Source organism: Heterodontus francisci, unplaced genomic scaffold, assembly GCF_036365525.1.
Source record: "Heterodontus francisci isolate sHetFra1 unplaced genomic scaffold, sHetFra1.hap1 HAP1_SCAFFOLD_184, whole genome shotgun sequence".
In the NCBI taxonomy this organism is placed as follows: domain Eukaryota; kingdom Metazoa; phylum Chordata; class Chondrichthyes; order Heterodontiformes; family Heterodontidae; genus Heterodontus; species Heterodontus francisci.
In genome coordinates, this window is record NW_027141723.1 from 711,566 (window position 1) to 737,358 (window position 25,793).

Here is a 25,793-nt window from a genome sequence, read left to right on the forward strand (position 1 = left end):
ATTATTCAAAGGCATCGACAAAGTGAAAAACAAGAAAATCAATGAGTCAATCCAAGCTAAACAGGAACACTGAAGAATTCCATTCCAGACCAGAACACAATTAGAGGCATTTTTTGTATTCAAAGCTGGGCATTAGTATTTAATAGTTGATATATAATTTTGAATATATTTGAATTTCTTTATTCATTTGGCACTGCTGAACATGAAGCAGTCTTAAATCATTTAATTTTTTTTTGTAAAATCTGACTTACCAGATTAAAATATTAGATCAAGGGAGAAATTTCAAAGATTACTGGACCAGTAATCCAGAGGCCTGGACTCAAGATCCAGTGACAGCCAGCACGTCAAGGCGGGAAACACTCCGCACTAGTCTGCAGTGAGCGATTCCATCGAAGGTAGAGCACAATCTCTTTAATATAAGAATGTATATTTTATAATAATTAATCACTCAAGACCTTCCTGGTCTCTGCATCTCACCTGCTCTCTGGATAAACTTGCAGAAAGTATTTCAACCTGTAAAGCAGGAGTCTAGGGAATGTATAATGATATTTTCTAGCCTTCGGGCAATATTTTAATCAATACAGTGTGGGACAACCTGTCTGGGCACAACTCCATGACTTTCTCTTTAACTAGTGACCTCACAATCACTAACGTCTATGGTAACAATCTTCAGCTCATCACCTCCGGTACGTAGCTCTAATCTTAATGCACATTTAAACAACCTTTCAAGTCCAGTTACAGTTTTTGTTGCCTTACCTGCACAAGCTTAAAAAGTGAAAAACGGAAGCAAGTTTAACTGAACATTCTGGTGGTCAGTTCGGGCACGGGAAAAAAATGAAAGGACTCGGACCAGGTCAGATGTGGTGCTGTCAGGCTTGGGTCGGGTTTCATTTGCTGACCCGAGTAGGCCTTTCGTTACTGTTGCAACCTTATATTCCCACTTGACAATCTGTATATTTTGTTCATTTCAATTTTGTCGACAAGCTCTTTGAATCCAGTTCCCCGGTCCTCAAGCAGGCTCAGTTTGGAAATCGATTCCGCTTTCTGGAAGGCTGAAAGCAATCGATGACCTTAAACTAAAAATGGCAACAGAGAAGGGCTCATCTGGGATTTGAACCCAGGACCTCTCACATATTAATCACTTATATACCCAAAGCGAGAATCATACCCCTAGACCAACGAGCCACCGTTGGCTTAGTTTTTATTCGCTCCTGTGGAATTTCACTGGCACCCACAGCCGATCATGCATTTTTTTCAGATCAAAACAATATCCTACAAAGCTGAAATAAAAACAGAAAGTGCTGGAAATACTCAGCACCTCTGACAGCATCTGTGGAGAGAGAAACAGAGTTAACATTTCAGGATTTTCACCTTTTGTTTGAGCCATCTTTTCAGACTACTTCTGTCCATCCAATCTCACTTTTTACTCTATCCACATTCTAAGGGTGGTGCAGTGGTGAGCTCTGTAGCTTCACAACTTCAATGACCCCAATTCAGTTCTGTATACTGCCTGTGTGGAGTTTGCAAGTTGTTTATGTGGGCTTCCACAAGGTACTCTGGTTTCCTCCCACAACGAAAGACTTGTGGGTTGATAGATAAATTGACTGTTGTAAATTGGCCCCAGGGTAGGTGATAGGAGAAATGTGGGGATGTGGTAGGGAATTCTGGGTCAACATAGGATTAGTATAAATGGGTGGTTGATGGTCAGCGCAGACTCAGTGGGCCAAAGGGCCTATATCAGTGCTGTATATCTCTATAACCATTCTCTAAGCAAATGCATTTTTCATGAATTCCTCATTTCTTTTATTAATGACAATTTTATATTTCCGGCCCTTGCTTCATACGATACCACAAGTGGAATCATGTTTCCATCAACCCGATCAAACCCCTTCACTATTTCCTCATATTGCAATGTTTCTTTAACCCTGACAGACTGTGGAGTTTCTGCTGCTTGATTGCAGTTCTTGCTTCCCGCCAGTAGATGTCATCTCACTCCAATATAGTGAAGTTTACAAATGTGAGAGAGACACAACAGGAAATAATTGTTCACATTATAGTGAATGTGTGGGATTTAGAAATACTAGGAGTGGAGACGAGTTATTATTGAATTTGTCAAACCAAACATATGTTATAATGTTGTGTTAAATCTGTCACTCTGTTGTCTTAATTCTGAGAGTGACATAGACTCATCGAGTCATTGGGTCATTTGTGGTATAGAAGGAGGCCATTCGCCCCATCGAGTACAGGCCAGCTCTCCATGGAGCGATCCATTCAGTCCCACTCGTCTGCTCGATCCCCCTAGCCCTGTAAATTTATTTCCTTCAAATGCCCATCGAAATTCCTTTTGTAACCAACAATTGTCTCCACTTCCTCCGCCCTCGGGGGCAGCGAGTTACAGATCATTACCAATCACTGTGTAAAAAAGCTCTTCCGCACATTCCCCCTGCGTGTCTTGTCCAAAACCTTCAATCTGAATCCCCTAGTCCTTGTACCAATAGTTAATGGGAACAATTTTTCCTTGCCAACTTATCTAAAACTGTCATAGCCTTCGACACCTCTATCCATTCTCCCCTCAATCTCCTTTGATACAGGCAGAAAAAAACCCTGTTTTTCTAACCTAACCTTGAAACTAAAACCCTCCATCCCTGGAACTATTCTGGTAAATCTCCTCTGCATCCTCTCAAGAATCCGCACATCCTTTCGAAAGATTGGTGAGCAGATCTGGATGCAACACTCCAATTGGGGCCGAACCAGAGTTCAGCATAACAACCCTGCTTTTGTACTCAATGTCTCTATTTATAAAGCCCAAGATCCCACATGCTTTGCTAACCACTCTCGCAATATGTCTTGCCAACTTCAAAGAATGATGGACATGTACTCCAGGTCCCTCTATTCCAGCACACTCTTCAGAACTGTAGCATTGAGTATATATTGCCTCTCCCTATTACTTCTGCTAAAATGCATCACCTCACACTTGTCACTATTAAATTCCATCTGCCACCTGTCTGCCCATCCTACTCGCCGATAACTATCCTGTTTCAGGCAGTTCATATCATCCTCACTGTTTGCCACTCCTCCAAGTTTGGTGTCATCGGCATATTTTGAGATTCTACTCGATATTCCAAGATCCAAGTCATTAATCTGTAGCAAAAAAAAGCAATGGTTCTAGCACTGACCCTTGGGGAACACCACTGTCGACTATCCTCCGGTCTGACCAAGAACCATTTCATATGACTCGCTGTTTTCTGTCCTTAAACCAATTTCCTATCCAAATGGACACTGACCCTCCTAATCCATGAACCTCAATTTTGTTAACCACCCTTTTATGTGGTACTTTATAAAATGCTTTTGTAAAATCCATATAAACAACATCCACTGCATTCCCTTCATCAACTTTCTCAGATAGTTTATCAAAAAATGCAGTTAGATTCATCAAGCATGAACTTCCATTTATAAATCCATGCCCACTCTCCTGAATTAACTCAAACCTCTCCAAATGACTTGATTTTTTCCCTGACCTGTTGGTCTTGTGCTTATAGCAAGCTCACCACAGAGCATGTATTTGGCAATGTGACTGTCATTCATTTGGCCCAGTCAACAGAGCCGCCTCTGACTCAAGAGGGCAAACATGCTGCGGATCCCTGCACGCTGCTGTACTTCCTCATTCGGCACACTGTCCTGCCAGGAGATGCCCAATATCCATCTGAGGCAGTGGAGGTGGAAGCTGTTCAGCTGCTTTTCTTGGCTTGTATAAGTTGTTGATGCTTCTCTACTATAAAGGAGGGTGCTGAGAACACAAGCCTGGTACACATGGAGTTTTGTATTTTCGGTCAGTTTGCTGTCGGTTCACACCCGTCTTCTCAACTTTGACATGACAGCTGCAGCATTGGCAATCCTGGTGCTGATTTCAGCATCAAGGGACAGATTGCTGGTGATTGTTGATCCAAGGTATGTGAACTGTTGACAACCTCCAAAGTGAGGTTGTCAATGTTGATGGAAAGTGGAGTCTCTACGTCCAAGTCTCTACGTCCAAGTGGAGTCTTGCCAAGATGAACAGCTTGTCGTCAGCTCTGATATACAGGTGAACACCCCCATCTGAGTCACTGAAAGTGTACAATAGCAGCATGGAGAAGAATAGACCAATTATAAAGGATGTGATAACTAGACAGTTAGAAAATAATGATATGATTGGGCAGAGTCAACATAGATTTATGAAAAGGAAAACAGGCTTGAAAAAACCCGTTGAGTTTTTTGAGGATGTTACCTGTAGAACAGATAAAGGAGAACCAGTGGATGCTTTGGTAATGTCCCACACAGGAGGTGAGTAAACAAAATTAGAGCACATAGGATTGGGGATAATATACTGGTGTGGATTGAGAATTGGTTAACAGACCAAAAACAGAGAGCAGGAATCACGGGTCCTCCTCAGGATGGCAGGCTGTTACTATTGGGGTACTGCAAGGATCAGTGTTGGAGCCACAGCTGTTAACAACCGAAATAAATGATTTGGATGTGGGGATTAAATGTAATATTTCCAAGTTTGCAGATGACACAAAGCTAGGTGAAGTGTGATCTGTGAGAAGGATGCAGAGAGGCTTCCAGGGAACCTGGAGAGGCTAAGTGAATGGGAAGGAACATGGCAGATGGAATATAATGTGAATAAGAGTGAATAAGTGCAGTTGGCTGCCATGTGACCAGATTTGCCACAGGTGCGGCAAACTCTGGGCTGCCCAGCGTAGACCAAGAAGCCTCGATACCGGAAACCCCTCCACTTCCACTTTGGTGGAATAAACAGAAAGACAGAGTATTTCTTAAATGGTGAGAGGTTGGGAAGTGTTGATGTCCAAAGGGACCTGGGTGTCCTTGTTCATGAGACACTAAAAGCTCTTGTGCAGGTGCAGCAATCAATTAGGAAGGCAAATGGTATGTTGGCCTTCACACGAGGGGTCTTGAGTACGGGAGTAAAAATGTCTTGTTGCAATTGTATAGAGCCTTGGTGAAACCGCGCTGGAGTATTGTGTATAGTTTGGTCTCCTCATCTAAGGAAGGATATACTTGCCATAGAGGGAGTGAAACAGAGGGTCACCAGACTAATCCCTGGGATGGTGGGACTGAAACTAGGCCTGTATTCCTTAAAGTTTCGATGAATGAGAGGTGATCTCATTGAAACTGATAAAATTCTTACAGGGTGTGACAGTGTGGATGTAGATAGGATGTTTGCCCTGGTTGGTGAGTCTAAAATCAGGGGACCAAGTCTCAGAATAAGGAGTAGGCCATTTAAAACTGAGATAGGGTTGAATTTCTACACTCAGACGGTGGTGAATCATTGGAATTCTCTACCCCAGAGAGCTGTGGCAGTTCAATCATTGAGCATGTTCAAGACAGAAATTGTTAGAAATCTTGATACTCATGACATCAAGGGATATGGGGATAGCACGGGAAAGGGGCAGATAGAGGTAGATGATCAGCCATGATCATCAGGCTCGATGGGCTGAATGGCCTACTCCTATGTTCCTCTGTTCCGAAGAGAGTTGGCGCCAGCGCGCAGCCCTGCTTTACCCCACTGCTGATCTTGAAAGTGTCTGATGTTGCTCCATTGTAACTGATGGAACTGTGCATGTTCTCGTGGAAAGAAGAGATGATGCCCAAGAGTTCAGGAGGGCAGCCGAGTTTCCATCGCAGTTTGAAGAGTCAGTCTCTGCTGACAAGATCAAAGGCCTTGGTGATGTCATTCAAAATATGCGTGGCTCTGTGGCGCAATGGATAGCGTGTTGGACTTCTAAATAATGATAAAGAAGGCATTCAAAGGTTGTGGATTCAAATCCCACCAGAGTCAGATTTTGGACCAGAGACAGAAGAGCACAACGGAACAGAGAGTTAACAAGTGTGTCAAAAGCACCGACTCAGAGACAGAGCGAGAGAGAGAGGAGCACGGCAGGAGCGGAGCTGGGGCAAAAAAATCAAGGAGTGAAATCACAATGGAGAGTGAGAGCAGGGAAACAGAGAGACGCTGGGGTGAGTTTCCAGGATTTGGTTCTTGCTTCGGTGCAGTGGAAGGAGCTGTTTGGTGAGGATCTGGTAAGCTGTGACATCACAGGCAAGCAGGTAGTTGATTGGTTTGGAAAAAGCTGCATGTTAGATGAGTATCTGGCAAGTGATTAAGGTCCATTTTAGTCCTAATGTTTAAAATAGTAAACAAACTAGTAGTAAGCTTAATAAAATATACAATAAAATAAACAATTGAATAAAATAATTAAGTAGTTAATTGAAACACGTTAAGGATGACAGGACAGGTGATGTGTCACAGCTGCAGCATGTGGGAGCTCCTGGATGCCAGTGTGATCCAGAGCAAACACATCTGCAGCAAGTGTAGTATCTGTTCTTATCAGTGCTTATTTGATTGATCCTGGGGGAACTTTGAGTAAAATGGCTATAACCAATTTTCGAGTTTCGGGCCAGGGAGTGCGCAACACTGTTCGGGTGGTCGTGAAGGACAAGGAAGGAGATGCACCGGTCGATCGCACCTTCTTCATCAAGAAATTTCTCTTCGATTGCTGCGGATTTCAAGCGACGGACGTCTTCTGCCTGCAGGATTTCCCCAGCAGTGGATACTTCGACGTGACGTTCCGGAACGTGGCGGGATGCATCAAGTTTCTGAAGGCGTTCAAGGTGAAAGGGGACCGGGCGCCACTGTCGATCCTCACAGCGGAGCCGCTCTTCACGCTTCCGTCACAACGGGACAGGGTGGTGACGATTCACCTCTACAACCCCCATGTTCCGGTGGTGGATGTACTCACCTTTCTCGCCAGGTACGTCGAGGTGGCCGGCAGCAGCACTGATGTCAAGGACCCCTTTGGGATCTGGACCAGCAAGCGGCAGGTCAAGGTGACCTTGAAGGTAGATCCCAGTGGAGCCATCATCCACCCTCCTTCCAGCTTCGCTATCGGGGGAAGTCGAGGCTTCTTGATCTACGCTGGGCAGCCCAGAGTTTGCCGCACCTGTGGCAAATCTGGTCACATGGCAGCCAACTGCAGCACGGTTGTTTGCAAGAACTGCAAGGAGGAAGGCCATCAGACCAAGGACTGTAAGCAGACTAAGTGTTGCAACTTGTGCGGTGCGGCAGGCCATCTCTACAAGCCCTGCCCCAAACGTTGCCTCAGCTATGCTCAGGCGGCAAGGTCCAAGGAAAGGCCGGGAGAAGGTTCGACGAAGGCGTCCGCTGTTCGAAAGGAGACCAGCAACCTTCTCCGCAGCGAGGAACTTCAACCTGAGAAGGAAGGGGAGGCAGCTGAAACCAACGACCCAGCACCTATCCAGCGCCCGGAAACCCCTCCTCCACAGACAGAATCAATGGAGGAGGAGGCAGCAGATGGACAAACAGGTCAGTGGCAAGTGCTCCAGAGGAAAACCACAAAGAAAAAACATCCCAAAGCCACCACCCAAACCAGTGGCAAGAGGAGGCTCTCTTCTGAATCAGACTGCAACAACTCCTCTTCACTGGACGGGGAAATGCTGGAGCGACAGCCCCTTCAAAAGAGGCGGCAGAACTCCGAGATGGATGATAGAGCATCCCAGCCCCCGGGCACTGGAAGCTGTGATGGGCCCGGCGTGCCCCAACCCCAATGCCCCACACGTAACGACGTGGCCAACGCATCTCAGCTCCGGGACACCGGGAGCAAAGACACGTCTGGCGCACCTGAGCTCCTGGAGACCGGGAGCTGTGATGTTTTCGAGGAGGAACAGATGGAAGCAGCTGAGGACAACCCAATCCTCTCTGCCTACAAGACCCCGCCCGATGTCACCCGAGCGGCACAAACCCTGCATGAAAAATCATGAGGGGTGTCTGAGCCCAACCAACGTGAAACTGCTTGCGCATACGATGGGTATGCAGGAACATCCCGAAGGGGAAGGACTGGGACTAGCGAGGACAAATGGTATGGGAAGCAACAACTAATTTTTAGTAAAAAATGGGTGTACGAATTGCTTCCATTAATGTGCGTAGCATTAAATCTACTACGCGATGTGTTTCAACCTTGGATTACCTTGCCAAGGTCAAAGCTGACCTACTGTTTCTGCAGGAGTGTGGAATACCACACCTCAACACCTTCAGGCAGTGGTCGCGATGGTGGTCCCATGGGCCATCGATCTGGTCGGGGGGTAATGACTGCCGTTCCTCCGGCCTGGGTATTCTGCTGCGGGGAGGTAACTTCACCATCTCCGAAGTTAAGGAGGTGGTGGGCGGCCGCCTCCTCGTAGCAGACGTGATGTACAACAACGCTCCGCTCCGGTTGATCAACGTGTACGCCCCGGTACAACGCAGCGAGCGGCTGACCGTCTTCCAGGAGCTCCCACTGCTGCTGGCGACGTCCAGGCCGGTCATCCTAGGCGGTGACTTCAACTGCATCATCGATGCGGCTGGACGATCCGGCAGTGACGACAGCAAACTGGACGCTACGTCCAGATTCCTAATAGAAACAGTTAAAGATGCCAAACTGCACGACGTCTTCAGCAAACCTGCAGACGGAGCGCAGCGCAGATACACATGGTCAAGATCGGACGGGTCTGCCCGTTCCAGGATTGACTTCCTGTTTGTGTCCCGTGCTGTCACGGTTGGATCCACCGACGTCAAGCCGGTGTTCTTCTCCGACCACTGCCTCTTACAGGCCGACTGTCACTTACAGGACGACCAGCGGGTTGGCAGAGGGACGTGGAAGTTCAATGCGACACTGCTGACCCCAGAGAACGTTGAGGAACTCAAAAGGGATTACAATGGTTGGAGGACCGTGAAACCCCTCTTTGAGTCTCCAGTTCACTGGTGGGAAGCGATTAAGGAGAACATCAAGAGGTTCTTCATCCACAAAGGTGTTCAGAAGGCGAGAGAGAGACAGAGGGAAGTGTCCCGACTCCAGAATATTATGCAAAATCTACTCCGGTTGCAGTCAATGGGGGTCGAGGTCAAGGAGGACCTCCAAGAGGTGAAGAGCCAGCAGGCCTCGTTCTTTGCCAAGGAGGCCTCCAAGATCATCTTCCGGTCCAGAGTCCGCTCCATCGAGCAGGATGAGACGTGCTCGCGTTACTTCTTCCAAAAGGTACACAGAGAGAGCTCTGTTATCAGCAGCCTGAAGGAAGAAGATGGCTCGGTAACGTCTTCGCAGTCCGACATACTAAGGATCAGGAAATCCTTTTATGCTGGGCTGTATGACGCGAAGCCCACAGACAGCAGAGCCTCCCAGTCCTTCCTGTCATCTATCACAGAGGTCTTAGACGACAGCAGGAGGGAGAGACTGGACAAGCCGCTAACTCTGGACGAACTGACAAAGGCCGTCGAGTCTTTCGAGACGAGTAAAACTCCCGGGAGCGACGGCTTACCGGTCGAGTTGTACTCGGCCCTGTGGGACTGGGTCGGCCCGGACCTGCTGGAAGTATACGAGAGTATGCTCCTGGCCGGCAGCATGTCAGAATCCATGAGAAAAGGCATCATCACCCTCATTTACAAGCAGAAGGGGTAGAGGGCAGAAATCAGAAATTAGCGGCTCATCTCACTGCTTAACATCGACTACAAGATTCTGTCCAAAGTCATAGCCAGTCGAGTCAAGTCTGCTCTGGAGTTGGTGATTCACCCCGATCAGACCTGTACTGTACCCGGCAGGAAGATCTCTGATAGTCTCGCGCTACTCAAGGATACGATCGCCTACGTACGGGACAGGAGGGTGGACACCTGCCTCATCAGCCTGGACCAGGAGAAGGCTTTTGACAGGATATCGCACACCTACATGATGGACGTGCTTTCCAAAATGGGGTTTGGGGAGAGAATCTGCAATTGGATCCATCTGCTCTACACAAACATCAGTAGCGCAGTCTCAATCAACGGGTGGGAATCTGAAAGTTTCCCGATCAAATCTTGAGTCAGACAGGGCTGCCCTCTGACCCCGGTCTTGTTTGTTTGCTGTATTGAACCCTTTGCTGAGTATATTAGGAAGGATGCGAGCATAAGAGGGGTGACAATCCCAGGCAGCGGAGGCACTCAGGTCAAAACCTCCCTGTACATGGATGACGTCGCCGTTTTCTGCTTGGATCCGCTGTCCGTGCGCAGACTGATGAGTATCTGCGACCAGTTCGAACTGGCCTCGGGAGCCAAAGTTAACCACGGCAAGAGCGAGGCCATGTTCTTTGGCAACTGGGCTGACCGATCCTTTGTCCCCTTCACCGTCAGGTCAGACTACCTGAAGGTGCTGGGGATATGGTTCGGAAGGGCCGGGGCGTGCACCAAAACATGGGAGGAGCGAGTAGCCTAGGTACGACAAAAGTTGGGCATGTGGGGGCAGCGATCTCTCTCCATTGTGGGTAAGAACCTGGTCATCGGGTGCGAGGCGCTCACGTTGTTGCTCTACGTGGCGCAGGTCTGGCCCATACCCCACTCCTGCGCCGTGGCAGTCACCCGAGCCATTTACCGCTTCATCTGGGGATCTAAAATGGACCGGGTCCGGAGGGACACGATGTTCAAATCTCTGGACAAGGGCGGGAAAAATGTACCCAACGTAGCCCTCATCCTGATGACCACCTTCGTGTGCGGCTGCATCAAGCTGTGTGTAGATCCCCAGTACGCAAACTCCAAGTGTCACTACGTGCTGAGGTTCTATCTGTCCCCGGTGTTGCGAAGGATGGGCCCGGTCACATTGCCGCGGAACGCTCCATGCAGTTGGGCGGTGCCGTACCACCTATCCTTCGTGGAGCAGTTTCTACGGGAAAACACCTTTGACCACCGGTCCATCAGGCAGTGGTCTGCACGGAATGTCCTCAAGGCCCTACGGGAAAAGGAAACGGTGGATCATGTCGGATGGTTCCCCGAGCAGACCGTCAAAGTCATTTGGTGGAATGCCTCATCACCAGAACTTTCAAACAAGCACCAAGACGTAGCTTGGCTGGTGGTGAGAAGGGCCCTCCCCGTCAGATCCTTCACGCACACCCGAAGTCTCGCCCCCTCCGCACAGTGCCCCCGCATTGGCTGTGGTGGGGAAGAGACGGTCGCCCACCTCCTCCTGGAATGTGCCTTTGCAAAGCAGGTGTGGAAAGAGATGCAGTGGTTTTTGTCAAGGTTCATCCCAAGCAGCTCTGTAACACAGGAGTCTGTGCTCGGCGGGCTGTTCCCAGGGACGCACACCGAGACAAACATCAACTGCTGCTGGAGGACTATCAATTCGGTGAAAGACGCCCTTTGGTCTGCCCGAAACTTGCTGGTCTTCCAGCGCAAAGAGTTGTCCACCACCGAATGTTGCAGACTGGCACATTCCAAGGTCCAGGACTACGTGCTGAGGGACGCACTAAAGCTTGGGGCAGCCGCAGCAAAGGCTCAATGGGGAAAGACCACAGTGTAAGGTTCCCCCACCAAGCAGGACTGAGGGGTTGGATCCATGGGAAACCCCTCGAACTGTATCGTTAATATTCTCAATTGCTGTAAATGTAGAACTGTAATTGACATGACAATTGTGAAACGGAAGGGTTGGGAAGAAACTCATGACAGTATTGAAGGAAACTGATCTCCCTTGAAATGTTTGTATTTTTTGATGCTGTTTTAAACTGTTTGGCAATGTAATTGTTATAGGTTTTTATGAATAAAGTATATTTTGGAAATAAAAAAAAAAGTTTGCGGCTCAAAGAGTGAGAAAAAAGGAATGTAGTGGTAGTAGGGGACAGTATAGTAAAGTTGATTGACACTGTTCTCTGCAGCAAAGAGCAAGAGTCCAGACGGCTGTGTTGCCTGCCGGTGCCAGGATTCAGGACGTCTGCTCAGGGCTGGAGAGTAACATACAATGGGAGGGGGAGGATCCAGTCGTCGTGGTCCATGTCGGTACCAATGACATAGGCAGGACAAGGTTAGAGGTTCTGCAAAGTCAGTATGAGGAACTGGGCAGCAAATTAAGTAGCAGAACCTCAAAGTTAATCATCTCTGGATTATTACCTGAGCCATGTGCAAATTGGCATAGGACAAATAAGATTAGAGAAATTAATGCGTGGCTCAAAGACTGGTGTGGTAGTAGTGGGTTCTGGTTCGTGGGACATTGGCACCAGTACTGGGGAAAGTGGTGGCTGTACCGTTGGGATGGTGTACACCTGAACCGTGCTGGTGCCGGTGTTCTAGCGAGCCACATAACGAGGGAAGTAGAGACAGTTTTAAACTGAATAGTGGGGGCAAGGGATCAAATTTGGGAAGATATGGTGAATCAAGGAGGAGAGACAAGGCAAGAGAGAAAGGTATAAATATGGGAAATGATAAACAGACTGTGACAGGAAGGGACAGAGCAGACAAATCTAAGAGTAAATCAACAGATAAGGCTCGAGGTTACAAAAATAATAAAAGGACAAAACTAAATGCTCTGTATCTGAATGCATGGAGCATTCGAAACAAAACAGATGAACTGAGAGCACAAATAGAATAAATAAGTGCGATCTGATAGTCATTACAGAGATCTGGCTGCAGGGCGTCATCGATTGGGATGTGAATATTGGAGGTTCCATGGCATTTAGGAAGGACAGGAAGCTTGGAAACCGTGGTGGGGTAACTCTGTTAATTAATGATGGTATTAGCGCAATAGAGAGGGATGACCTAAGTTCAGGAGATAACGATGTAGAAGCAGTTTGAGTTGAGATGAGAAATAATACAGGCAAGAAGTCACTTGTGGGAGTGGTGTACAGGCCACCTAACATTAACCACACTGCAGGATGGGGTATAAAAAAAGAAAGAATGGCAGCTTGTCAGAAAGGTACAGCAATAATTATGGTGCATTTTGATATCCGTATAGACTGGAAAATTCTGATGGGCAGAGGTAGCCTAGATGAGGAGTCCACAGAATGTTGTTGGGATAATTTGTTGGAAAAATAAGTTCTGTAGCCAACCTGAGAGCAGGCTATACTAGACCTGACATTGTGCAATGAGATAGGATTAATTAATGACCTCATAGTTAAGGTGCCCCTAGGTAGTAGCGATCATAATATGATTGAATTTTACATTCAGTTTGAGGGAGAGAAGAGTGGGTCCCAGACTAGTATTTTAAACTTAAATAAGGGCAATTATAAGGGCATGAAAGCAGAGCTAGCTAAAGTGAACTGGCAAATTAGGTTAAGGGATAGGTCAATCGAGATGCAGTGGCAGACATTTAAGGAAAATTTCAGAATACACAGAATAGATACATTTCAACGAGAAAGAAAAATTCCAAAGGTGGGACTCACCATCCATGTTTAATGAAAACAGTTAAAGATACTATCGAACTTAAAGAAAATGCCTATAATTGTGCAAAGGTGGGAGGCAGGTCAGAAGATTGGACAGAATATAAAAAACAGCAAAGAATGACTAAAAGATTGATAAGGAAGGTAAAATTAGAGTACGAGAGAAAGCTAGCAAGAAATATAAAGACAACTAGTAAGAGTTTGGATAGATATTTTAAAAAGAAAAGAGTTAACAAAGTGAGTGTTGGTCCTATGGAAAGTGTGTCTGGGGAATTAATAATGGATAATTAAGAGATGGCAGATGAATTGAACAGATACTTTGGATTGGTCTTCACTATTGAGGATACAAATAACATCCCAGTATTAGCTGCAAGTCAGGAAATGGAAGGGAGGGTGGAACTCAAGAAAATTACAATCACCAGGGAAGTGGTACTAAACAAATTGTTGGAGCTGCGGGCTGACAAGTCGCCAGGTCCTGAAGTGGCTAGTGAGATAGTTGATGCGCTGGTTTTAATTTTCCAAAATTCCCTCGCTTCGGGAAGGTTCTGTTAGATTGGAAAGTAGCGAATGTAATTCATTTATTCAAAAAGGGAGGGAGACAGAAAGCAGGAAACGACAGGCCGGTTAGCTTAACATCTGTCTTAGGGAAAATGTTAGGAGCGATTACTGAAGATGTTGTAGCAGGGCATTTAGAAAACATTAAGGTAACCAGGCAGAGTCAACATGGTTTTGTGAAAGGGAAATCATGTTTAACCAATTTATTGGAGTTCTTTGAGGGAGTTACATGTGCTGTGGATAAAGGGGAACCTGTGGATGTATTGTACTTCGATTTCCAGAAGGATAAGGTGACATATCAAAGGTTATTGCAGAAAATAAAAGCTCATGGTGTCAGGGGTAACATATTGGCATGGATAGAAGATTGGCTAGCGAACAGGAAACAGAGAGTCAGCATAAATGGGTCATTTTCTGGTTGGCAAGAAGTAACGAGTGGTCCACAGGGATCTGTGCTGGGGCCTCAACCTTCTACAATTTTCGAAATGACTTTGATGAAGGGACCAAAAGTATGGTTGCTAAATTTGCTGATGACAAAGATAGGTCGGAAAGTAGGTTGTGAAGAGGACATAAGGGGGCGGACAAAGGGATATAGATAGGTTAAGTGACTGGGCAAAGACCTGGCAAATGGAGTATAATGTGGGAAAGTGGGAAATTGTCCACTTTGGCAGGAAGAATAAAAAAGCATATTATCTAAATGGTGAGAGATTGCAGAGATCTGAGATGCAGAGGGATCTGGGTGTCCTAGTGCACGAATCGCAAAAGGTTAGTCTGCAGATACAGCACGTAATTAGGAAAGCTAATAGAATGTTATCATTTATCGCCAGGGGAATTGAATACAATAGTAGGGAGGTTATGCTTCAGCTATATAGGACATTGGTGAGACCTCTTCTGCAATACTGAGTACAGTACTGGTCTCCTTATTTATGGAAGGATGTAAATACATTGGAGGTAGTACAGAGAAGGTTTACTAGACTAATACATAGAATGGGTGGGCTGTCTTACGAGGAAAGATTGGACAGGCTAGGTTCGTATCCACTAGAGTTTAGAAGAGAAAGAGGCGACATGATTGAAACATACAAGATCCTGAGGGGTTTTGACAGGGTGGATGTGGAAAGGATGTTTCCCCTTGTGGGAGAATCTAGAGCTAGGGGTCACTGTTTAAAAATAAGGGGTCACCCATTTAAGACAGAGATGAGGAGCAATTTTCCCCCTCAGTGGGTCGTGAGTCTTTGGAATTTTCTTCCTCAAAAGGCGGTGGAAGCAGAGTCTTTGAATATTTTTAAGGGAGAGATGGATGGATTCTTTATCTGCAAGGGGGTGAAAGGTTATCGGAGGTAGATGGAAATGTGGAGTAATCAGTTCAGCCATGAGCTTATTGAATGGTGAAGCAGGCTCGAAGGGACGAGTGGTCCACTCCTGCTCCTAATTCGTATGTTCATATGTAAAGACAATGTAGAGTGGTCTGTACTGTTCACAGTACTTCTCCTGTAACTGCCGAAGTGAGACAATCATGTCGACTGTCGATCTACCAGCTCTGAAGCTGCACTGAGACTCAGGATAGATGTGTGATGCCAGGGTCTGCAATCTGGTCAGAGCAATGCGAGCAAAGACCTTCCCCACAATACCGAGCAAGGAGATGCCTCGCTATTTGCTGCAGTCACTGCGATTCCCCCTTATTGTTGTACAAGGTGACAATGTTTGCATCACGCATGTTTTGAGGTGCAGATCTTTCCTTCCAACAGAGACACAGAAGTTCATGGAGATGCTGCAGTAGAGCCGCTTTTCCACTTTTGATGATTCCAGGTGGAATACCATCATTTCCCGGGGCTTTACCACTGGCAAGATGGTCAATGGCTTTGTTGAGCTCCACTATGGTGGGGTCACTGTCCAGCTCCTCCATGACAGGGAAGTCTGAAATGGCACTGAGAGCCACTTCAATGACAATATTCTCCGTTATGTAGAGTTTAAGGTAATGCTCCACTCACCTTTCCATCTGATTGTTAACAGATGATTCCACTTTGACACCGCACTGAGACCTTGAGCATTGTTGTCTGAAAGAGCCTGATCGAGGATGTTGAGGAACTCCTGGGTCCTTTCTGGATCAGTGGTTCGCCAAGTGTTGATCTGAGGACGACGTTCTTCTTGGATGGATGAAGCTTCCTTGGCTGAAGCCTGACCTTGTTACACACCAGGGAGTGGTCAGTGTCACAGTCAGCGCTGTGATAGCTGTGAGTGATGAGGACACTGCTGAGGGTGGTATGTCTGGTGATGATAAGGTCCAGCTGGTGCCAGTGGCGTGATCTCAGATGTCTCCAGGACACCTTGTGGCACAGCTTGACTTGGAAGTAGCTGCTCATCACACAGAAACCATGGTGACAGCATAGCTCCAGCAACCTCTGTCCATTTTCATTCATCTTGCCAATCCCCTGGTGCTCTATGCACATTGGCAAAGCTGTGTAGTCAGTACCCAAGCTTGTGTTAAAGTCTCCTAGAAGGTACAGTCCCTCAGTGCTGGGAATTCTACTGATGGCAGTATCAAGTGTCACATAGAATTGATCCTTGACATCTGGGGTGGAGGTGAGTGTCGGGACATAGATGCACATGAGATTAACTGGGCCCACGCTTGTTGACAAGTGAAGAGTAAGAAGTCTCTCTGAGCCTACTGTGGGTTGTTCACTCATCTCAAGTGGCGTGTTTTTTACTGTGAAAACCACTCCATGCTCACGAGTTGCCTCTTGGGCATTCCCCTGCCAGAAGAAGGTGTAGTGTTTCTCTTTGAGGGATCCACTTTGAACGAGTCTAGTTTCTTGCAGCTCAGCAATGTCCACATTGAGCCTTGTGAGTTCCTCGTCGATCACAGCTGTCTTGTGTGTGTCATCAACCTGCAGAAGGGTGTCAGTAAGGCCAGGACACATGGTCCTTACATTCCAGCTTGTGATGCAAAGGACTGGTGTCTTCTTTGTTGAGCTTGTTTTTCTTGGTGCATTGATTATCGATCCGCCTGTTGAGAGATGACTCTCTAAGCTCCAAGCACCCATTGAAGCAAGCAGGTCGTGGCTTCACAGCACCTAACTGACTGGGTGCTGCCCAGCTTGGAGTGGGTGGTAGCTATCCAATGAGATGCGATGATCTCTTCAACTGTCAGAAGTAACCCCTGGTGCTCATACTCTGCACCAATTGAGTGAGAGCTTATAATCGGTAACCGTTTCTTCCCGTGTTGTGCTCATGTTTAAGCACTAATAGTGTCCTCTACACGGCACATTAGTACTGAACACAAAATGGCTCCTTTGGTCATGTGTTAATTATAAAATGGCTTTCTTGACCTTGTTAGTTATTACAATGGATACATTATAAAAATGGTCAAATTAAACTAAGATCGAACTACCCAAGCTTACCTGCATCCTCCAGTCCTCTGGCAACATTCCCATATTTAAGGAGGATTGAAAGATTGTGGTTCGAGTCTTTGATATTTCCACCCTTACTTCCCTCAGCAACCCAGGATGCAGCCCATTCAAATTGGGTGACTTTTCTACTGTGAGTGCTGCCAACCTTGTAATTGTCTCCTCTTTATCTATTTCCATCCTGTCCAATTTCTTCACTTCCTCCTCCTTTACTGTGACATTTGCAGCATCCGCTTATTTTGTGATACTTAATTAGTGCCTCAGCCACACCCTCTGCCTCCATAGGATCTCCTAATTGACCCACCCTTTCATTGACTGTCCATATGTTGGTAAAAGACTTCAGTGTTCCCAGTTATGTGACCTGCTAATCTTTTCTCATACATTCTCTTGCTGATCTCATTTCCTTTTTCAGGCTCTCCTCTGTACTTTCTGTATTCTGCTTGTTTCTCTACTGCATATGAATCCTCACATGATTTCGATATGAATGATTTTTGAACTATTTTGTTGAAGGATTGAGTTTTGTAAATTTCTCCCTAGCTCCCCTCATGGTCAGGCAGAAATTTTAACTGCTGTGTTTTCAAACAGCAACAGCTTTATTTGAAAAGCCATTGGGACAGGATTCCGGGTTTTAATCCAGTCACAAATCTGGTTCTGATGTCTTGTGGCTCCAGCTGTCACATGACGTGTCAAAGGATGACCTCATCATTGGCCCAGTCATGGAGCTGTGGGTTGATGTTTAAATTGTTGCAAAATAATTTTCCAGAAGGACAATCAAAATGAATCGATATATAAAAGGTAGATTTTGTGAATTTGTGCTCCCAGTGGAAATCCCTGCAGAGTCTGCTGGTTTTCATCTCCCCAATTCCCCACAGGAAGCTCTGTGTCGGAATCTGTATTCATTATATCAATATTATACAGAATCATTTCATGGGAGACCCCAGTGTGAATTGTAGACAGGTGGTTCAGTTTTAACTTTCAAATTAACACAGAAGCAAAATACTGCAGATGCTGGAAATCTGAAATAAAAACAGAAAATGCTGGAAATACTCAGCAGGTCTGGCAGCATCTGTGGAGAGAGAAACAGAGTTAACGTTTGTGGTCTGTGACCTTTCATCAGAACTGGGCTGAAATTGTCTGAGGGCCAAGTGGCCTCTTTCTGTGCCTTAAACTTTCTATGAGTCTAAGATTCTATGAGATTGTGGAATCAATTTCAGGGTCGATGACATTGCACTCTGTAAGGATAGGAAGATGGAGATTATTAAGTACAGTGCAAGAATATAGATGCTTTTACATTATTTTAATCAAAATTGATTCAAACTTTGTGTTCACGAATCCGATCTTTTGATCACAATGACACTGATAACAATGGAAAAAGCAAGACTTGCATTTCACGACCACAGGACATTGCAAAGCCTTTTACAGCCAATGAAGGACTTTCCAAGTGTAGTCACTGTAGTCATGTAGGAAACATGGTGGCCAATGTGCGCACAGCAAGCTCCCAGAAACAACAACGTGATAAAAACGAGATAATCTGTTTTGAAGTGATGTTGATTCAGGGTTAAACAATGACCAGCATCCCAGAAATAATTCCCCTTCTATTCTCTGAAATAGTGCCATGGTACCTTTAACATCCACGTGAGAGGGCAGAGGGATCCTCAGTTTTCTGTCTCACCTGAAAAACAGCATTTCTGATAGTGCAGCACTGCCTTAGTACTGTACTGGAGTGTCAGCCATTTTTAAAGGGCTGTTAGTCCTTTTGGAAAATATTTAAAGGAAGATTAAATTAAATGAAATAAATACATTGTTTTTGCCTCTCTCCCATCCCCCCAATAACAGTTAAATTAATTATTTGCCCTTCCCTCCCAAAACCTACCTTTACCATCTGACCTTCCGCCCAAAACTGCACAAACTGTAAACTATAACCCTTCCCACCATCCCCTACACCCATGACATTAATTTGACTCCGTCCCCCCACCCCCACACTGAGAAACTTACCTTCTCCCCCCCTCCCCACCAGTGTTGCACCTCATTTGCCCAGGTGGGGCTCCGAAGGCACGGCAGTGCCGGCCACTGGGCTGAAGATCGCAGCGGAACATCAGGAAGTGATGGGATAATAATTAATGCAGGTTTGTGGTCCCGTTGCCGAGCGGTGGAGGTCTCCCACAAGGCCTCGCCGTCGCAGTCAATATCGAGCCAGGCCCTGCCGGCGTTGAGGTCCGTGGCGGGTCTCATCCGGGGCCATCTTCAGGCGGCCCCCACCCCACCCCCACCACAGATCTCGACGTCGAGGGCTCTATAGAATCCAGCCCATTGTTTCTGTCAATCTCAACTCCACAAGGATTTGCCTGTTAATTGTAGAAAAAGTAAAGCTCTATAACCTTTTGATAAAAGGGTTCAAATCCATTTCCAAACAAATGATAGTTCTCATTGTATCTAGAACATGTTTTCTTACATACAAACATACCAATTAGGAGCAGGAGTAGACCACTCGGCTCCTCGAGCCTGCTCCACCATTCAATAAGATCATGGCTGATCTGATTGCAACCTCAACTCCACATTCCCACCTGCCCCCGATAACCTTTCACCCCCTTGTTTATCAAGAATCTATCTACCTCTATCTTAAAATATTTCAGAATTTCTGTCGTCCAGCAACTCTCATTTTATTTCCTGGATTTCACCTAAAAAATGTATTTCCACACTTTGGATATCCTGTACTTCATTAATGTTTTTGCTGTCTGGGGATTTCCCTTTAATTATATTCAGTGCTGGTATTTTACTGCCACACACTGACTGAAAGTGTCCCAACTTTCTGCAGGAAAAACACTCAGCTTCTTTGGCGAGGCAGTTTTCCCACTTGTGTCTCTCTCTGCTACACCTACTGCAATTGGTTGCAGCTACCACTAGATGCTCTTCCCGTCTTTCTTCTCTTTTACCACTAATTTTTCCTTTTGTTTTCTTAACAAATTCAATTGAGTCTGCAACTCTCGAGATCAGACTCTCCCTGTCCCCTCGAACAACGGATTGGTTAAACTTTCTAACCTCTGTTTGTCTGCTCAATTGAAACTCTTTCGTTAATGTGAGATCAGCCCTGGACTGCAGATGATCTGAAAGGGTGTTGTCTAATACCCCGAACACAATCCTGTCTCCATTCAGCTCTTCTCTTATGTTGCCGTATTCACAAACATCCGTGAGTTTGGACAAGTCATTGATAAATGAATGAATACTCTCCCCTTTCTGTTTTGTACGCTTATTAAATTCAAAGTGATTCCTGACAATGCAGCAGCCAGCCGACGTCATCAGAGCGCTCCAAGCTCGCACATGCACAAACAGTCTCCTGCGCTCTGAGATGCTGCGCATGCTCAGCCTACGTCTTCCAGGACGAAGTGGCGCATGCGCGGGAAAACTCTCTCCCCCCTTTCAGCCACTCACTCCAGGCCGCTCGCTGCCCGCTCCTCGCTACCCTGCTCCCCCGCCTTCCGGCCGCTTGCTACCCCCCCCACCCTCGCACTGCCCTCTCTCCGTCCACTCACGCCCCGCTTCCCCCCCACGTCCCTCCGGACACTAGCTCTAAGCCATGCTGCTTCCCTCCTCTCGGCCTCTCGCTCCAACATTCGATCATTCTTCACCGCACCACCCGATAAAGCAAGGCGAGCCTCGAGAGGTGATGGGGCAATGTTGGAGCGAGTGGCCGAGAGGAGGGAAGCGGCAGAGCCCATGGCCTGGAGTGTGAGCGGCCAGAGAGCAGGATGGGGGTGGTGGTGGATGAAGCGGGGAGTGAGCAGTCAGAGAGTGGGATGGGGGGGAGCGGGGAATGATCGTCCGGAGAATGGGATGGCACTGTTTAGCGGGGATTTGAGGAAAAAATGTTTCAATTCGAGGGTGGTTGGAATCTGGAACACACTGCCTGAAGGAGTGGTAGAGGCAGGAACCCTCACAACATTTAAGAAGTATCTAGATGAGCACTCAAAACGCCACAGAATACAAGGCTACGGCCACGTGCTGGAAAATGGAATTAGAATAGATAGGTACTTGATGGCCGGCACGGACATGATGACCGAAGGGCCTGTTTCTGTGCAGTATAACTCTATGACTCCATGAAACCTCACTGAATTACAGAGGGTGTGCAGCACTGTCAGAGGTGCTGTCCTTCTGATGAGACTTCAAACAGCGCAACTTTCTCCGAGTATCAACCAAAACATGTCCATTGTGTAGATATGTGCCATATTTGCTTATGAAACGACAGTCACTGCTCCGAAAATAATTCGCTTTAGGTGAATTAAGATGACTTGGTACTATATAACTGGCGAATGCACAAGAAGGAGCGGGGGACTGTTGGGGGTGGGACGGAGGCGGCGATGGCAACCTTTGAGGGGATTTTTGGGTCGAAGTTGTTTTCTGTGATAAATTGAGTAGCTCCATCTTTAATCCTGGCAGCTGCCTGAATGTCACAGACAGTGACGTTTCAGTGGAAGAGGCTGCATTTGCGCATGTGCTAGTACAGCGTCACCTGGTGGTTGCGTTGTCAGCAAATGCAGCGTTTTAACTTTGGCTCCACGATGACATTTTTTTCCTCAATTAAAATAGGTCTTCAGTGCCTTAATAACTTCTTCACATGTTGCCGTCTGTTCTTCATGAGGATGTTGCCTGCACAATCCCTTCATTGCAGACAATAGTGTACTGACCTGCTCCATGTCTGGCTTCTGCACGCGACCCGATGCAGTACGATACCTTGCAAACCTCTGGAACCAACTCGGCCACTCGTCGGCTTGGTTCAGTGCAGTGACCTTTTCAAAGGTACAGGCAAAGATTTCTCCATCTTCGCTTTGGTTTACTGTGGCCCCCATATAATATTCTGATATCTGTCAAGGCGTAGTACAGAATTTATAAGAATCTGACGGTTAAAATAACCTGAGTTTACTCTACACATCTTGCATTGAAGGTTTCATCTGCAACTCTCCATGAGGTGCCGTACAGATTATATTACATCACTTCCTGTGATGATGCACATAGTCTATTTATATAATCTGCCCAGTAACAACCCAATGTCCACTCTTATATTATTGTACAGATGTGAGAAAAGCTGAGGATGGGAATGGAACGTCTCAATGAAGATTTCATGATGCTGATGATGTAAATGAGGCTGATCTGTTACCCATTCCACAATCCCTCTTTATTTCTGTGCATGTTTCTCGATGCTGTTTCAACCAAATTGAAAAAGAATCACAAATCCTCCTCTGGAGCCTCAGGTGTTCGTTAACAAAAGGCATGGTGGCCAAGTGGTAAGGTGTCAGTCTCGTAGATTGAAAGGCACGGGTTCAATCCCCGTTTGTGCCTTTTGATTAGTTTCTCACTTTAAATGTGATGTTTCCACAAAAGATGTCTGTTGCATTTGTTTTGGCCATCTGGAAATCAGTGTCATGTTACACTTTATCCTGGACACGGGGAAGAACGTGAGGAGTAGCCACATGGTTCCTCCAGCCTTCTCTGCCATTGATAGAGTGAAAATATCTGAGGTCCAAGCACTGAACCTTATTACTGTGTATATGCCGGATATTGAACAGAGCTATTCTATTAATCCCACATCCCACACTCCTGTCCTTTCCCCCATTGCCCTGTTAGATTTTCCATGTCAGGTATATATCCAATTCCATTTAGAGTTAACATTGAATCTGCTTCCACTGACCTTTCAGGATTGCATTCCAGACCAGAACAACACACTGCTGAAAAAACAATCTCCTCATCACAACTCGAATTCTTTTGTCAATTACTTTAAATGTGTTTCCTCTGGTTACTGACCCTTCTGTCACTGGCAACACTTTCTCCTTCTTCACTCTATCAAAACTCTTCAGGATTTGCATTTCCTGCTGCCTTTGCTGATATAACAAGGCTGAGCACACATCACTAAATGGAATATGATTGGCTTTGAATCACATTTATCCTTCCTGTCAATCTGATGTGGACCTTGTATTTTCCCGGAACCAAACAACCTGAGCAACAAGTGTGGGTTCCAGTGATTCCCACCGCTCTGAGAGAGAGAGGATGTGATAATGAGCCAGATAGAAGAAAGGAGTGAGATAGAGAGTAAAATAGCCCTGGTCTGTTTCTACTAACCACCGGCCCCCTACTTAAAATGGCATCATTTTCTCCTGCCTCTCCACATTCTAATCCATTGATTAATGCAATCCTTTCATCTGGAACATAGAACATAGAACAGTACAGCACAGTACAGGCCCGTCGGCCCACGATGTTGTGCCGAACCTTTAACCTACTCTAAGATCAAACTACCTACATACGCTTCATTCTACTATCATCCATGTACCTATCCAAGAGTCGCTTAAATGGCCCTAATGTATCTGCTTCTACTACCACCGCTGGCAGTGCATTCCACGCACCCACCACTCTCTGTGTAAAGAACCTACATCTGACATCTCCACGAAACCTTCCTCCATCACCTTAAAATTATGCCCCCTGGTGATAGCCCTTTCCGCCCTGGGAAAAAGTCTCTGGCTATCCACTCTAGTTATGCCTCTCATCATCTTGTATCCCTCTATCAAGTCACCTCTCATCCTTCTTCGTTCCAATGAGAAAAGCCCTAGCACCCTTAACCTTTCTTCGTAAAACATACCCTCCAGTCCAGGCAGCATCCTGGTAAATCTCCTCTGCACCCTCTCTAAAGCTTCCACATCCTTCCTAGAATGAGGCGACCAGAACTGAACACAATATTCCAAGTGTGGTCTAACCAGGGCTTTATAGAGCTGCAGCATAACCTCGCGGCTCTTAAACTCAATCCCCCTGTTAATGAAAGCCAACACACCATATGCCTTCTTAACAACCCTATCAACTTGGGTGGCAACTTTGGGCAATCTATGGACATGGACCCCAAGATCCCTCTGTTCCTCCACACTACCAAGCATCCTGTCTTTAAGCCTGTATTCTGCATTCAAATTCAACCTTCCAAAATGAATCACTTCACACTTTTCCAGGTTGAACTCCATCTGTCCCTTTAATTCCTGTTTCCTAATCCATTGATGTTTCACAATGTACTGAACTGTCCCAATCCATTGATATAACTCAGTCTATAGAATTTCCCAATCCACTGATATTTTCCAGTCCATTGACTTTCCCAATCCATTAATGGTTCCTGACCATTGACATTCCCAATCCATTTATGTTGCCTGTGATTTCAAAGCAACTGTGGAATACAAATAGTATTAGTATTATCAGATACATCGAGACGAGGTGCAATAGCCAAGTGGACAGATGTCAGGTTTATAAAGAAAAAAGCACTGGCTCGATATTTGTCCAGTCGATCACTGGATCTGAACTCTCAACCTATTGTATTTCTGTGGGTCTGCTGACTTGTAGATGTGAAGAACCATTGGATGTTTCTCAATCCTCTGACTTTTCTCATTCTTGTGCCAGATTTGTTCCTTTGGGTTCACCAGTGAAGAAAATTATTCCCTATTACATTTGGTGAAGACTTTAATAACCTCACATCCTTGTGTCTCACCATCTCAGGTCAAACTCCCTACAGAAACTTTAAACATTTAACTATTCTGCTGGAAACATTTTCAAGGGCGCAGCCATTCCTTCATTACGCTTCCTTCTTTGACATGTGATTGACAAATATGTGTGTAATGGAGAGAGAGAGAGAGTGAAAAAAAAGAGAGAGAGAGTGCAATAGAAAGTTAGAGGACCAGCTAAAGACAGATAGAGAGAGAGAGGCAGAGAGAGGTAAAGCGATAGACTGAGAGAGAGAGAGAGAGAGAGAAGGAGAGAGAGTCATTGAGTACTGGAGTCACTACAGTACAGGAAGTCATTTTGCCCATCAAGCCCATGTAAATCAGTCCATTCAGTCCCATTCCCCCGCTCTATCCCCATCGCCCTGTAAGTTATCTAAACCTGTCATATTTATTATAATCTTGTACATGTCTATCAAATCTCCCCTCAATCTCCTTTGCTCCAAGGAGAACAACCCCAGCTTCTCCAACCTAACCTTACAGCTAAAATCCCTCATGTCTGGAACAATTCTGATAAATCTTCTCCACCCTCTCAAGGACACTCACATCCCTCCAAACGTGTGTTGACTAGAACTGGATGCAATTCTCTGGTTGTGGCCCAACTAGAGATTTATACAGGTTCAGCATAACTTCCCTACTTTTGTACTCAGTACCTCTATTTATGAAGCCCAAGATCCCATATGCTTTGCTAACTACTTTCTCAATGTGTCCTGCCACCGTCAAAGAACTATGCATATGAATCCCCAGGATTTTATTCCTAAAAATATGCTTTCTTCATATAAATCTGTAAAAAATGCATTATACAACAGTTCAAAACAGCACCAAGTTGCACCAGAAAGTGCAAAGGAAATCAGTTTTCTTCAATACAGGAGTGAGTTGCCTCACAACCCTTCCACTCCATTTTACCTGACATGGACATTTTACAGCAAACCCATATCTGGTGCATACAACACGAGGGGTTTCCAATGAGTCCAGCTGCCCAGTTCACTATGGCGGGGGGACCTTACACAGTGGTCTTTCCCCATTGAGCCTTTGCAGTGGCTACCCCAAGCTTTAGTGCATCCCTCAGCACGTAGTCCTGGACCTTGGAATG

General features: G+C 46.0%; 3 non-coding genes across 3 annotated transcripts; 2 read left to right on the forward strand and 1 right to left on the reverse strand.

The window, feature by feature from the left end:
• Positions 1-1,096: 1,096 nt before the first annotated feature.
• trnap-ugg (transfer RNA proline (anticodon UGG)) lies at positions 1,097-1,185 on the reverse strand. The gene is given in 2 exon segments: positions 1,097-1,132; positions 1,150-1,185. It is a non-coding gene; the product is annotated as a tRNA-Pro (tRNA).
• A 4,560-nt stretch (positions 1,186-5,745) lies between these two features.
• On the forward strand, positions 5,746-5,836 carry trnar-ucu (transfer RNA arginine (anticodon UCU)). The gene is given in 2 exon segments: positions 5,746-5,782; positions 5,801-5,836. It is a non-coding gene; the product is annotated as a tRNA-Arg (tRNA).
• Positions 5,837-22,442: 16,606 nt separating this feature from the next.
• On the forward strand, positions 22,443-22,514 carry trnat-cgu (transfer RNA threonine (anticodon CGU)). The gene has a single exon. It is a non-coding gene; the product is annotated as a tRNA-Thr (tRNA).
• Positions 22,515-25,793: the final 3,279 nt, after the last annotated feature.